The sequence below is a fragment of the Globicephala melas genome, chromosome 7, assembly GCF_963455315.2.
Source record: "Globicephala melas chromosome 7, mGloMel1.2, whole genome shotgun sequence".
NCBI classification, from domain to species: domain Eukaryota; kingdom Metazoa; phylum Chordata; class Mammalia; order Artiodactyla; family Delphinidae; genus Globicephala; species Globicephala melas.
The window spans coordinates 67,289,288-67,306,097 of NC_083320.1; positions in this window are offsets into that span (position 1 = coordinate 67,289,288).

Here is a 16,810-nt window from a genome sequence, read left to right on the forward strand (position 1 = left end):
TCTTAATTGTTGTGGTTTGTTATTGTAGATCTTTTCCTTCTCTTGTGTTCCTGCCTAGAGAAGTTCCTTTAGCATTTGTTGTAAAGCTGGTTTGGTGGTGCTGAATTCTCTTAGCTTTTGCTGTTCTGTAAAGGTTTTAATATCTCTGTCGAATATCAGTGGGATCTTTGCTAGGTAGAATAACCTTGGTTATAGGTTTTTCCCTTTCATCACTTTAAATATGTCCTTTCACTCCCTTCTGGCTTGCAGAGTTTCTGCTGAAAGATCAGCTGTTAACCTAATGGGGATTCCGTTGTATGTTATTTGTTGTTTTTCTGTTGCTGCTTTTAATATTTTTTCTTTGTATTTAATTTTTGATAGTTTGATTAATATCTGTCTTGGTATGTTTCTCCTTGGATTTATCCTGTATGGGACTCTGTGCTTCCTGGATTTAATTAACTATTTCCTTTCCCATATTAGGGAAGTTTTCAACTGTAATCTCTTCAAATATTTTCTCAGTTCCTTTCTTTTTTCTCTTCTTCTTCTGGGACCTCTATAATAATTCAAATGTTGGTGTGTTTAATGTTGTCCCAGAGGTCTCTGAGACTGTCCTCAATTCTTTTCATTCTTTTTTCTTTATTCTGCTCTGTGGTAGTTATTTCCACTATTTTATCTTCCAGGTCACTTATCCGTTCTGCCTCAGTTATTACGCTATTGATTCCTTCTAGAGAATTTTTAATTTCTTTTGTTGTGTTGTTCTTCATTTTTTTGTTTGCTCTTTAGTTCTTCTAGGTCCTTGTTAAATGTTTCTTACATTATCTCTATTCTATTTCCAAGATTTTGGATCCTCTTTACTATCATTACTCTGAATTCTTTTTCAGGTAAGCTGCCTATTTCCTCTTCATTTGTTTGGTCTGATGGGTTTTTACCTTGCTCCTTCATCTGCTGTGTATTTCTCTGTCTTCTCATTTTGTTTTACTTACTGTGTTTGAGGTCTTGTTTTCGCAGGCTGCTAGTTCGTAGTTCTCATTGTTTTTGGTGTCTGCCCCCTGTGGCTAAGGTTGGTTCAGGGGGTTGTGTAGGCTTCCTGGTGGAGGGGACTAGTGCCTATGTTCTGGTGGATGAGGCTGGATCATGTCTTTCTGGTGGGAAGGACCACATCTGCTGGTGTGTTTTGGTGTCTGTGACCTTACTATGATTTGAGGCAGCCTCTCTGCTAATGTGTGGGGTTGTGTTCCTGTCTTGCTAGTTGTTTGGCATAGGGTGTCCAGCACTGTAGCTTGCTGGTTGTTGAGTGGAGCTGGGTCTTAGCATTGAGATGGAGATCTCTGAGATAGCTCTAGCCAATTGATATTACATGGAGCCGGGATTTCTCTGGTGGACCAATTTCCTGAACTCAGGTCTGCCACTTCAGAGGCACAGGCCTGACACCTGGCTGGAGCACCAAGACCTTGTAAGGCACATGGCAGGTATGTGGGGAGTTTCTTGCCTTTTGGGAAGTCTGAGATCTTCTGCCAGCATTCAGTAGGTGTTCTGTAGGAGTTGTTCCACATGTAGATGTATTTCTGATGTATTTGTGGGGCAGAAGGTGATCTCCACCTCTTACTCCTCCGCCATCTTGAAGGTCTCTCACAATCTCAATTTCGTTTTAGTTATCATCATCATTGACTGTTTATGCACCGACTATGTATAAACATCTAGGCTAGGTACTGGTGGTTCTAACACAAAATTCCTGTCTTTAAAGATCTTATAATATATTTAGGGAGATGAGACCTTTCACTGTATAAATCATAATTTAAACAATTGACAATGTTCAGGTACTTGCAATCATAAGTTAAATATGAATTGTTAAGATGGAACAAATGCAACCTCTGTTTTGGCTGAGGAAAGAAATACATCATACCTTATTTTATTGTACTTCACTTTATTCAGCTTCACAGATGTTGCATTTTTTACAAATTGAAGGTATGTGGCAACCATACATCCAGCAAGTCTTTTGGTGACATTTTTCCAATAGGATTTGCTCACCTCTTGTCTCTGTATCACCTTTTGGTAATTCTCACAATATTTTAAACTTTTTCATTATTATTATATTTTTTATGCTGCTGTGTGATCAGTGATCTTTGAAGTTATTATGTAATTGCTTTGGGGTGCCATGAACTGCACCCATATAAGACAGCGGGCTTAACAGATAAATGTTATGAATGTTCTGACTGCTGCCCCAACCAGTTATTCCTTTGTCCCTTCTTATACTTGGGCCTCCCTATTTCCTGAAACACAACAGTATTGAAAGTAGGCCAATTAATAACCCTACAATGGCCTCTAATTGTTCAAGTGAAAGGAAGAGTCACACGTGTCTCACTTTAAATCAAAAGCTGGAAATGATTGAGCTTATTGACGAAGGCATGTCAAAGTTATGTCAAAAGCCAGTAGAGGTGAAAGCCAGGCCTCTTGTGCCAAACAGTTAGCCAAGTTGTGAATATAAAGGAAAAGTTCTTGAAGGAAATTAAAAGTTCTACTCCAGTGAACACACAATGATAAGAAAGCAAGATAGTTTATTGCTGATGTGAAGAAAGTTTTAGTGGTCTGGATAGAAGATCAAATCAGCCACAGCATTCTCTTAAGCCTGATGCAGAGCAAAGTCTTAACTCTCTTCAATTCTGTCGAGGCTGAGAGAGGTGAGGAAGCTACAGAAGAAGAACTTGAAATTCACAGAGTTTGGTTCATGAGGTTTCAGGAAAGAAGCCTTCTCCATAACATAAAAGTATAAGGTGTAGCAGCAAGTGCTGATGTAGAAATTTCAGCAAGTTATCCAGAAGATTTAGCTAAGATTATTAATGAAAGTGGCTACACTAAATAACAAATTTTCAATGTAAATGAAACAGCCTTCCACTGGAAAAAGATACCATCTAGGACTTTCATAGCTAGAAAGGAGAAGTCAATGTCTGCCTTCAGAACTTCAAAGGACATGCTGACTCTCTTGTTAGAGCCTAATGCAGCTGGTGACTTTAAGTTGAAGCCAATGAATGCTCATTTACAATTGAAGACTCTAGGGTTCTTAAGAATTATGCTTAATCTACTCTGCCTATACTCTCTACATGGAAAAACAAAGCCTGACGACAGCATATCTGGTCACAACATGGTTTACTGAATATTTTAAGTTTACTGTTGAGAAGCACTACTCAAAGCAAAGATTGCTTTTGAAATATTACTGCTCATTGACAATGTACCTGGTCAACCAAGAGCTCTTATGCAAATGTATTGTACAATGAGATTAATGTTTTCATGCCTGCTAACACAACATCCCTTCTGCAGCACACAGATCAAGGAATAACTTTGACTTTCAAGTCTTATTAGTTAATAAATACATTGTGTAAGGCTATAAATGTGATTCCCCTGATGGATCTGTGAAGAGTCAATTGACAACCTTCTGGAAAGGATTCACCATTCTAGATGCCATTAAGAACATTCATGATTCATGGGAAGAAGTAAAAATATCAACATTCACAGGAGTTTGGATAAAGTTGGTTCCAACTCTCATAGATGACTTTGAAGTGTTCAAGTCTGCAGTGGAGGAGGTTACTGCAGATGTGGTGGTAATACCAAGAGAACTAGAATTAGAAGTGGGGCCTGGAGATGTGAATGAATTGCTGCAATCTCATGATAAAATTTAATGAATGAGGAGTTGCTTCTTATGGATGAGCAGAGATAGTGAAGTCTACTCCTGGTATAGATGTTGTGAAGATTGTTGAAATGACAACAAAGGATTTAGAATATTACATAAACTTAGTTGATAAAGCAGAAGGAGGGTTTGAGAGAATTGACTCCAATTTTGAAAGAAGTTCTACTGTGGGTAAAATGCTGTCAAACAGTATTGCATACTACAGAGAAATCGTTCATGAAAGGAAGAGTCAATCGATGCGGCAAAGTTTATTGTTGTCTTATTTTAAGAAATGCCCACTCCAGCCTTCAGCAACCACCACTCTGGTCAGTCAGCAGCCATAACACTGAGGCAAGACCCCCCACCAGCAAAAAGATTATGACTAGCTGAAGGCTCAAATGATGGCTAGCATTTTTTAGCAATAAATTATTTTTTAATTAAGATATGTACATTGTTTTTTTAGACATAATGCTATTGCACCCTTAATAGACTGTGATATAGTGTCAAGATAACTTTTATGTGCACTGGGAAACCAAAAAACTTGTGTGATTCACTTTATTGCAGCATTCGCTTTATTGCAGTGGTCTGGAACCAAACCCGCAATATCTCTAAAGTATACCTGTTTACTGTTAATTACCATACACAAGTCGATATTTTGCTGAATGAGAGCACAACATCATATACTTCTTATTAAAAGAGGAGAATATCATTTAATTTTAGATCATTCCATTTTACTGAAACTATACCATATGTTTGAATAAAAGTCACCAACCTAGAATGTCACATCAGGGCAAGGCCATTCACTGTAAAATGAGTGATACATCAACCAATGAGATTTTTGTTTTGCAACGAGGTGGTGGGAAGAAATTGAGAACTGAAGGAAATGATTTCCACTTCTGTGTGATATTCATAAACAACAATTGAGATCTGTTTCAGGTTAGAATCTTGACAAAAGAAAGAGATTATCCACAGGAGAAAGGAGTATTATTATATAACCAGTGCAAATTTTTAACAGGTTCTGAGAAAGTTTAGTTCCAAATATTTGTTTTCCCAAAAATTTAAATAAATTCTCTAAAAGGATGATTTTACTATAAACAAGTTACTAGGTTTTGCACTATTACTCTAATTTGGGATCCTATTTATAATGGAAAAACCTTAACAATAATTTGTTCAATTAACCCAATTCTGATATATATGGGACAAAATAGCAATCTAGATTATGCATTTATTTCTGCATTCTTGGAGGTGGCAATTAGGCCTTATACTTAGACCTTCATTTATTGCCATTGTCTTCTAACTAATTCAAAGAAGTAACATAATTCGAAGATCATGATCTCTTGTGCATTGCTGCCTCTTAGTTGGCAACCATTGTACTTTTCGCTTCCAACATGAAAATGTGCTATTAATTAAATCACTGAATCAACTCCCCTCTTGAGAAAGAAAACGATCCCCAAGGAATTCAAAGAAACCTAACCTGTCGGTGGAGCACATTTAATATGGGAATCCATTTCCGAGGAAGACTATGGACCAACCCCACACTGGCTGCCCTTTTCTGGAATCTCTTAGAAACAGAAAGGCTGCCATTGTTTATGAAAGATCTAAAAGCACTAATGCTTGAAGGGACCAAGAGAGAGACTTGCATCATTATAATTTGGTATAAATCTCTATCATTGCATTTAGCACATTATATAACCATTCATGTTTTCTTGTCTGCTAGCTAAATTGTGTGTTCCAAGAAGGCAAGGGCTGAATCATATTCATCTCTGTATTTCAGCACTTGACAAAATTACTAGCATATTTTAAGGGTTTATTAAATGTTTGTAATTAATGCCCAATTTCCTTATAATGTTTTCAATCCTGTATTTCTAGCTAAATAAACCATTCCTTAGGATTGGTTCCTGCATGTGAGATAATACATATTGCTCCTGACTACATTATCATTTTTCTGAGTCTCAGAATATGTAATTTTCTAGTCATATATAAAATATATTTTTAAGTTATATTCTATAACATGTGCTCTATAATACACAGAGGAGAATGATTACATACTCTAAGAATAAACTTTAACCCAAGAAGAGTTCCACAAGAGTTATATTCTTCTTTAATTTCATCTCTAACACCAAAGTCAAGATATGATTAGATCATCTGAAGGCAACTTTTCATCAACCACAGATTTGCCAGCTATGCCTCTCTTAATTTTACTCATAGAATGTTCTTATTGTTATAGAAAAGAAGATGGGGGTTCTCTGGGCCTTATAGGAAGGGTTAAAACACAGTCATTAAAATCTAAAAATGAGGGCAATGGCTAAATTCCAAGCCAATTAAAAAGTTACATGCTCTGCATGATTTTTAATAACCATATGGTAACAAGGAGGCTATTCAATTATGGTAATTTTAATATATTTGGTGTTCAATCTACTTTGCTTATTTTATTATTATCAGAGACTAACACCAATTTAGCATTGTATGGTTTTTCATTTCAGGATTTTGAATATATTTCTCTCTTCAATACTTCAAATAAATACTATTTTTTAACCACCAGTGGAGGTCTATTAATTCAAATTTCTGATTGTTATAGAATCCTTGGTCTAATCTTGAAATTATTAATCAGTTGTTGAGTCCACTGATTAATAATTTAGGTATTATTTCAGGTAAATCATGATCATGTCCATTTTAAAGATGTGACACTAAAGCCCAAAAAGGTAACAGAGCTAGTAAAAGAAGAGAAATTAGATCTCATGGGCAATTTTCTTCTACTCTCATTTTTTCATCTGACAGTTGGGGTTTAGTGAAATTCATCTCTTCATTACCTACCCTACCTTCTCTTTAGCCTCAAAACTCCTTTTTTTTTTTTTTATCTGTTCAAATACCTGTGCTATTAAATACCAGGCTGTTTCTACTTATGCCACTTCAATCCCTTAGGTCTTTAGTCTTCCTTTTAATTAAACCAGGAGACAGGAAGAGAGAGTGGAGTTTGTGTTTTATAGCTTATATTCCATTATTGAAGATGCAGAAACATTTGTAACCGAGGTCCTAGACATGTTAAATTCCTAATATTATAATACCTTATGTAACGGCAGTCAAATGAAGATGATTAATATGGTGATAATTCAAGTGTTAACCATCACCTCCTTAGGTATGTATTATATCACTTGCAACATTGAAGATAAAATTTAAAGAACTGAAAGCACTCATAAATTCTCTTGGAAGCTTTGGGTGATTTTTTTACGTTGATTGAAATGAAAGGAGAAACATGAGGCCACTTCAGAATGTCATTAAAATATTTATCTCTTGAATTATATAGGCAGTAAAATCTTCATAGTCTACACATACTACTTATGGTGATGTCCATATCATGGTGAAAACAAAATACCTGAGGTGGTTTCATGTAATCCTATAATAAATGGCCACTAAAGTTCATAAGAAATATAAAGTCTATCCTGACATTAGTGAAAACTTAATGGGTTTGGGTGTGAGAGTGTCTGTGCATGTAGAAATACACATACACCACTGAAAACTACTATGTTCCACGTATCCTCACCAGACTGTGTTTTGTCTAGAAAATTACCAGAAGGGTAATAAACCCTCACTGGAATCTGCATGTTCTTGGTTTTGATAATCAGATTAGCAGATCCAGATATTGGATTAGTAAGAGTTCCAGAGATGTTTAGGCTCAGAGTAACTAACTAGAATTAAACAAAATCAAAGAGAGGGATGTATCATCCAGGATGCCTACACGTTCATATCCAACCAAGAAAAAAATTTGACCATGACTAGAATACTGAATCCTCTTAACCTGTTGGCAAGTCCACATAGAATGTCAAATCACAACTAGGAGAAATATAAAATTAGCAAGAGAATTTTCTTTGGATCATCTTAAGCTTTAGTTGGGTAGTCCCACTATGTAACCATGACATGTCAAAGATAATCACAAGTTGGATAATGCTGAAGATGTGTTGACATTGTCTTGATAATTATTTTTAAGAATCCATATTATTCAAACCCTTCTGTTAAAAATAATGCTGTCTATGCTCTGCTCATGTGCTAGGATCTTACCTCTTCAGGAATCTTTACTGACTTCCAAGCACAAGTATGTTGGAGGGTTTGTTGTAATGCTCTACCCCAGGCTTGGCAAGGTGGATATACCAGGGAATTAATACCCCTCACCCCATGACTGATAGCAGCTCCTCTGTCCCACATGTTAGATAACTCTATGTGTGTGTGTGTGTGTGTGTGTGTGTGTGTGTGTGTGTGTGTGTTTACATGGTTTGCCATGGCTTTGTCTTACATTTAATCTTCAGTTGTTCACTCTTTTCCCTGGTTTTCATGATGCTCCATTTAGCTCCATTTATTGACTGCCTTCCCGCTGTTTCACTCCCCAACTTCCTGACATCAATGCCTACATTTCCCAAATAAAATACTTGCACTCAAATATTTGTTCAGAATCTACGTCTAAGCAATCTAAGACACCTTGAAAAGATAAGACACATATTAAAATGTATACTGATTTGGATACCCAATTGGTTATATTTTTCAAAGTGTTCATTCCTAGTCACCTCAGTGTGCCATTTGTAAACATATTGCTTAGAGTAGATTTACTTCTATAAATGTGTGATCTATTTCAAATTTGTAGATTTTTCCTAAATTAAGTCTGAGATAATGACATTCATTCTAATTCCAATAAAGGTTTACTGCCAACCCCTTATGTTTACTGCATCTCTCATATTATTTTTTTTCACACTCAGTGTCCCAGTCGTGATCCCATTTAGTTTTCCCTGTTCCAGGAGGAAGACGAGCAACCTATTTTGTGTCCTATGTCCCTTTGGTAGTCTTCTATAGCTTTATAAATAGCTTTCTACCCTATATACCTGTTAATTAGGACATGAACCTCATCAGTTGGGTCTCCCTCAATATCTTACTCCTCAAGTGTTTTTTCTACCTCATGCCCTAATAATTGATCTTCTGTTCTTTAACTTTTTCCACTGAAACCCAGAGATTCTGGTCTATCTCTAAATTCCCAAAACTCTTCCTTCCCTCTCATCAATTACCTGATTTGCCCATATTAATCCTATAGCAATATGTCATTTCAAAACTTTTCCTTAATCACTTTACGAAATATGGGAAATATAAACAAAAATAATTTGTAAGACAAGTATATTATTCTTCTTTAAAGAAACAAATAATAGTAGAAATGCTTTTTGATAAATGACTTTGCAATATTTTTCACAGTATTAACAAAATAAACCTAATGTTTCTTTAGGAGTTTATAAATCTACCTTGATTATATTCATAAGCTACCTCTTTTGACGAAGCTGTTACCAACACTCTTGTTTGAGTATGCAGTGCTACAAAACAATAGCATTAACCCAGGTCATGTTTAAAAACTCCTATTCATCTTAGTGGGAAATTAATTTTAAGCTTACTTGTAACCATTTAGAGATTTGCACATCTAGGTCACTTGTCCAATATACCAATACTCTGATTGAAGAACTGAAGCTAAATAATAAGCCTTCTTGGTGTTACTGTTCATTATATAACATCGGGTACCTATTCTCAGAAGAAGGGCTTTCTGATTGGCTACTTCAGAAGGACTAATAGGCAACAAAATGTTGAAGAATAAAGATAATCATCAACAGTGTTTCAGCTGATTATTTAGAACATTGTAATACTTCTTTCAGGCAATTATATTTTTATGAAGCAAATAAAAAATAAAATTCTATACTTCATTCTCGACAAAAAACCTTGTCAAAATAGCTGTCATCTTCTTTAATACCACACACATGTGCACGCGCCCACACACACACTAATGTCATGCTTATGCATGAGTAAGAGTAGAAGTTTTTTCTTAAATTCAGGAACTACACTGGCTATCACCATTGCCAAAAGAAGTTAGTCAAGAGAGTGAAATTCTAGGTACAAATATGGAAAAGGAGTGACATTATTATTTTAAATTAATACACAGAAACATTAAAATAGCTAAAATAAAAACCACAATTAAATCTTCAGTGTATGTTCATAGACTTATAAAAGTTGAAAAAATTTTAAATATACATTTTTTACTTTTTTTCTCATCACAAATATGGCATATTTCTTTTTTATTGTTTTTTTGAATTTTATTTTTTTATACAGCAGGTTCTTATTAGTTATCTATTTTATACATATTAGTGTATACATGTCAATCCCAATCTCCCAATTCATCCCACCAGCACCACCACCATCCCCCGCTTTCCCCTCTTGGTGTCCGTACGTTTGTTCCCTGCATCTGTGTTTCTATTTCTGCCTTGAAAACCAGTTCATCTGTACCATTTTTCTAGATTCCACATATATGCGTTAATATACGATATTTGTTTTTCTCTTTCTGACTTACTTCACTCTGTATGACAGACTCTAGGTCCATCCACATCTCTAAAATGACCTAATTTCGTTCCTTTTTATGGCTGAGTAATATGCCATGTTTATATGTGCCACATCTTCTTTATCCATTAATCTGTCGATGGACATTTAGGTTGTTTCCATGTCCTGGCTATTGTAAATAGTGCTGCAATGAACATTGGGGTACATGACTCTTTTTGAATTATGGTTTTCTCAGGGTATATGCCCAGTAGTGGGATCGCTGGGTCATAATGGTAGTTCTATTTTTAGTTTTTTAAGGAACCTCCATACTGTTCTCCATAGTGGCTGTATCAACTTACATTCCCACCAACAGTGCAACTTACATTCCCACCAACAGTGCAAGAGGATTCCCTTTTCTCCGCACCCTCTACAGCATTTATTGTTTGCAGATTTTTGGATAATGCCCGTTCTAACCAGTGTGAGGTGATACCTCATTGTCAAAGAGTGTTCTTCCTATGGTTTCCTCTAAGAGTTTTATAGTGTCCAGTCTTACATTTAGGTCTTTAATCCATTTTGAGTTTATTTTTGTGTATAGTGTTAGGGAAGGTTCTCCTTTTTCATTTCTAATTTTATTGATTTGAGTCCTCTCCCTCTTTTTCTTAATGAGTCTGGCTAAAGGTTTATCAGTTTTGTTTATCTTCTCAAAGAACTAGCTTTTAGTTTCATTGATCATTGCTATTCTTTTCTTTGTTTCTCTTTCATTTATTTCTGCTCTAATCTTTATGATTTCTTTCCTTCTACTAACTTTGGATTTTGTTTGTTCTTCTTTCTCTAGTTCCTTTAGGTGTAAGGTTAGATTGTTTGAGATTTTTCTTGTTTCTTGAGGTAGGAGTGTATTGCTATAAGCTTCCCTCTTAGAACTGCTTTTGCTACATTACATAGGCTTTGGTTGTCATGTTTTCATTGTCATTCATCTCTAGCTATTTTTTGATTTCCTCTTTGATTTCTTCAGTGATCTCTTGGTTATTTAGTAATGTATTGTTTAGCCTCCGTGTGTCTGTGTTTTTTATGGGTTTTTTCCCTGTAATTTATTTCTAATCTCATAGTGTTGTGGTTAGAAAAGATACTTGATATGATCTCAATTTTCTGAAATTTACTGAGGCTTGATTTGTGACCCAAGATGTGATCTATCCTGGAGAATGTTCCATGTGCACTTGAGAAGAAAGTGTATTCTGCTGCTTTCAGGTTGAATGTCATATAAATATCAATTAACTCTATCTGGTCTATTGTGTCATTTAAAGCTTGTGTTTCCTTATTAATTTTCTGTCTGAATAATCTGTCCATTGGTGTAAGTGAGGTGTTAAAGTCCCCCTCTATTACTGTGTTACTGTCGATTTCTTCTTTTATAGCTGTTAGCCATTGCCTTATGTATTGAGATGCTCCTATATTGGGTGCATATATATTTATAATTGTTATATCTTCTTGGATTGATCCCTTGATCATTATGTAGTGTCCTTCCTTGTCTCTTGCGACATTCTTTATTTTAATGTCTATTTTATCTGATATGAGTATTGCTACTTCAGCTTTCTTTTGATTTCCATTTGCATGCAATATCTTTTTCCACCCCCTCACTTTCAGTCTGTAGGTGTCCCTAGGTCTGAAGTGGGTCTCTTGTAGACAGCATATATATGAGTCTTGTTTTTGTATCCATTCAGCAAGCCTCTGTCTTTTGGTTGGAGCATTTAATCCATTCACATTTAAGGTAATTATCGATATGTATGTTCCTATTACTATTTTCTTAATTGTTTGGGGTTTGTTTTTGTAGGTCCTTTTCTTCTCTTGTGTTTCCCACTTTGAGAAGTTCTTTTAGCATTTGTTGTAGAGCTGGTTTGGTGGTGCTGAATTCTCTTAGCTTTTGCTTGTCTGTAAAGCTTTTGATTTCTCCGTCAAGTCTGAATGAGATCCTTGCCGGGTAGAGTAATATTGGTTGTAGGTTCTTCCCTTTCATCACTTTAAATATATCATGCCACTCCCTTCTGGCTTGTAGAGTTTCTGCTGAGAAATCAGCTGTTAATCTTATGGGGGTTCCCTTGCATATTATTTGTCATTTTTCCCTTGTTGCTTTTAATGATTTTTCTCTGACTTTAATTTTGGTCAGTTTGATTACTATGTGTCTCAGCTTGTTTCTCCTTGGGTTTATCCTGCCTGAGACCCTCTGTGCTTCCTGAACTTGGGTGGCTATTTCCTATCCCATGTTAGGGAAGTTTCCAACTATAATCTCTTCAAATATTTTCTCAGGTCCTTTCTTTCTCTCTTTTCCTTCTGGGACCCCTGTAATGCAAATGTTGGTGCAATTAATGTTGTACGAGAGGTCTCTTATGCTGTCTTAATTTCTTTTCATTTGTTTTTCTTTATTCTGTTCTGCAGCAGTGAATTCCACCATTCTGTTTTCCAGGTCATTTATCCATTCTTCTGCCTCAGTTATTTTGCTATTGATTCCTTCAAGTGTATTTTTCATTTCAGTTATTGTATTGTTTATCTCTGTTTGTCCTTTAATTCTTCTAAGTGTTTGTTCATTAATTCTTCTAGGTGTTTGTTAAACATTTCTTGCATCTTCTCAATCTTTGCCTCCATTTTTTTTTCTGAGGTCCTGGATCATCTTCACTATCATTATTCTGAATTCTTTTTATGGAAGGTTTTCTATCTCCACTTCATTTAGTTGTTTTTCTGGGGTTTTGTCTTGTTTCTTCATCTGGTACATAGTCTTCTGCCTTTTCATTTTGTCTGTCTTTCTGTCAATGTGGTTTTTCTTCCACAGGCTGCAGGATTGTAGTTCTTCTTGCTTCTGCTATCTTCCCTCTGGTGGATGGGACTATCTAAGAGGCTTGTACAAGCTTCCTGATGGGAGGGACTGGTGATGGGTAGAGCTGGGTGTTGCTCTGGTGGGAAGAGCTCAGTAAAACTTTAATCCACTTGTCTGCTCTTGGGTGGGGCTCAGTTCCTTCCCTGTTGGTTGTTTGACCTGAGGCAACCCAGCACTGGAGCCTACCTGGCTCTTTGGTGGGGCTAATGGCGGACTCCAGGAGGGCTCATGCCAAGGAGTACTTCCCAGAACTTCTGCTGCCAGTGTCCTTGTCCCTGCAGTAAACCACAGCCACACCCTGCCTCTGCAGGAGACCCTCTAACACTAGCAGGTAGGTCTAGTTCAGTCTCCTGTGGTGTCACTGCTCCTTCCCCCTGGGTCCTGATGTGCACACTACTTTGTGTGTGCCCTCCAAGAGTGGAGTCTCTGTTTCCCCCAGTCCTGTAGAAATCCTGCAGTCAAATCCCACTAGCCTTCAATGTCTGAATCTCTGGGAATTCCTCCTCCTATTGCCAGATGCCCAGTTGGGAAGCCTGACATGGGGCTCAGAACTTTCACTCCAGTGAATGGACTTCTGTGGTATAATTGTTCTCCAGTTTGTGAGTCACCCACCCAGCAGTTATGGGATTTGATTTTATTGTGATTGCGCCCCTCCTACCATCTCATTGCGGCTTCTCCTTTGTCTTTGGATGCGGGGTATCTTTTTTGGTGAATTCCAGTGTCTTCCTCTTGATGATTGTTCAGCAGTTAGTCATGGTTCCGGTGCTCTCGCAAGAGAGAGTGAGCGCACATCCTTCTATTCTGCCATCTTGAACCAATCTCCCATTTTTTACTTTTTATGTACTATCAGCATAGTTGATTTTAGACAGTGTTGTAGGGCCTTTTGTTTAGGTTAATTAATTTGTACCATCTATATATACTCACTAGAAGGAATTTGTTATATCTCTTCCTTTTTCCCACTTTTCTGGAGCTTGCTTTATGTTTACAGATAATATGTTTAATGGATCTATTTCTTGAGTGATCATCCTTAGATATTATTGATTACTATGTGAGATGATGGATGATGATTACTTATAACACCCCTACTTTCTTTCCTACATTCTACCAATGACGATACGTCACTGCTTTTGGTAACAATTTCCCACTACAATTTTAAACAATATAGTTATATTTGTGTGTGTGTGTGTTCATTCAAAAGTAGCAGCATACTTTGATTTCCTTAAGAAGGTATTACCCGCCATAGTCTCCCTGTCTTCTTGACTTCTTACATTTGTACTTCTGTCATCTCTTCACATATTTTTACATTGCTAAGTCTGATGCTACTTAAATGTATTGTATGAACCACTTTATGTATTACTCATACATATGTACACATATACATGTGTATTGTGTCAGTACTAGCAGGATGTTCCACCATGTTAACTGTGATTATTCCTGATAGTGGTATATCACAAGAATTTTCTTTTCTTGATGATTTTAAGGAAACTATTAAATAGTATTTTTTTACTTCAGACCTTATAATTTCTATTCTAGAGGTTTGATTTGAGTCTTTTTTATATAATCTGTGTATCTACTTAACATGTTCAATCTTTCTTCTAGCTTGTTGAATACATGGAATACAGATTTAGTATTTTAAAAATATGCTTGTGTACTAATCATATACTCTGTGTCATTTCAAAGGCAGTTTTGGTTGACTAATATTTGTGCTTATTATATGGTGTTTTTCTTCTTTGCCTTCCGGGTAATTTTTCATTGGATATATGGCAGATATTGTAATTTTTACCTTTTGTGTGATATATGCACATACATATATATTTATATATTTTATATATTACATATATTTGTATATATACATATAAATATGTGTGTGTATAAAATATATATTACATATAATGTATTTTATTTATTTATTTATTTATTTATTTATTTATTTATTTTTGCGGTACGCGGGCCTCTCGCTGTTGTGGCCTCTCCCGTTGCGGAGCACAGGCTCTGGACGCGCAGGCTCAGCGGCCATGGCTCACGGGCCCAGCCACTCCGCGGCATGTGGGATCCTCCCAGACCGGGGCACGAACCCGTGTCCCCTGCATCGGCAGGTGGACTCTCAACCACTGCGCCACCGGGGAAGCCCAATGTATTATATTTATATAGTCAAATATATTTTAACTATATAAACTATATACATATTTTGCCTTTTTGTGTGACATATATCACACAAAAAGATAAAAATCACAATATCTGCCATCTATCATATATATATTTCTTTCAGCTTGCTTGGACTTTCTTCTGGAATGTACTTATTAGAAACAGTTTGATCATTTTAGGTCTTGCTTTAACCTTTGTAGGCAGGACTAAGGGAGGTATGGTATTGGTAACTAAAACTACATCAAAGCACATATTGTTGATGCAAGAAATGGCTAGAACAAAAAAGATTATGAGTCAGGAGGGCCTTAAACTCAACTGTCTCCATCATAGAGAAGAATATCAGTTTCATAACAAAAAAAGATCTCAGTTGCCAGCTATGATATTCACAATTGTGGTCAATAGATCCTTTATGTTTCCCACTATTTCCATGGACTCCACACCACTGGCCTACTTCTAGTCTTTGTCAGTCATGGCAAAGGCTACATTCAAGTGGTCTTCATTGGAGGTTGCTCTCTTAGCTCCATGAGCTTCAGATCAGAAAACAGGTGCTTCAAATCAGAGACATTATTCTTCATCCACTTTATGATAGCTGGATTTACACACAAGTTTCTCACTGGGCTGTCAACAAGCCTTGAGTCTTAGAAACATGTCTCATGGGGATGGTATGATCCGTGTCTGCTGTGCATAACACAATTGCAGTAAATTTGGTCAAGATTGGGACTTGGCTCTTATTTTTCTGATTTTGCCAGGTCCAAGGGAGGTGTGGAACAAGTCCAGCAACCTAGTTGGCTGCAGCAATCTTTCAGGCATTAATCGTGAATAGAAGCTCCAATAGATTGTTATTAGTTTTCCACAGCTGCTCTGAACAATATAAACATCCTCCTGCACATTCACACCCTCACCTATTTCCATACCTATCTCCTAGTTGCTGAATTTTCCAGTAAACATTTTGCCTAATTCCATTCCTAGGCAGTAGGCAGTTTTCTGAGATGAGTCCTGGTAGCATCTGCAGCTAAAGATTTTATTTGACATTTTGATCATCTACTTTGGCAACATTTCACTCTAGTGACACTGCTTCTGATGCAGATAAAACCAAAGTCATACCACACACTGAATTACTAATTGCTTTATGCTGTTACTCCACCATTTTCCATTGCTTACGTCTTAACTATGTAATCATTGTTCACTGTATTCAAGTAGCATACAACTCTCATATCTTTTTTTGTTTCAATTTTTTAATGTTTTTAATTAATTTTAGACTTAAAGAAAAGTTACAAAAAATGTATGGAGAATCTCTGTACAGCCTTCACCCAGCTTGTTAAATCTTGCATACCCATGGTATAATCATCAAAACTAAGAAATAACATTGGTACATTATTATTAATCTACAACTTTATTCAAATACATCATATTTATTAAACAACGTTTTGAGTTTCATAATTCCTTTTTTTCTCATGCATTTTTGGTGTACTGAAGGATTCACTGATACATATTTAAGGACTTCTGATTGATTGATAACAATATAAGATTTCTGAAATTCCCTCTCTCTTTCCCCTTCGAAGTTTCTCTCTTTCATCTCCCATTTGGCCTAAATTCTCTCTAGGCCTGGACACATCTGTCACCTTGCAACTTCTCTTTATTGTTCTCCAAATTTTCACCTATTGTTTCCTGAATACTAGATTATCCTTTTTTATATTTTCCCCTTTAATTAGTTAGAACAAATCTTAAATGATGTCAGAAGAAAGAGTATGGGAGGTAAACTATTCTTTAATGTCTGAAAACTACAGTTATTTCTAGCTTCACATTTGAATTATAATTTGGCTGGGTAT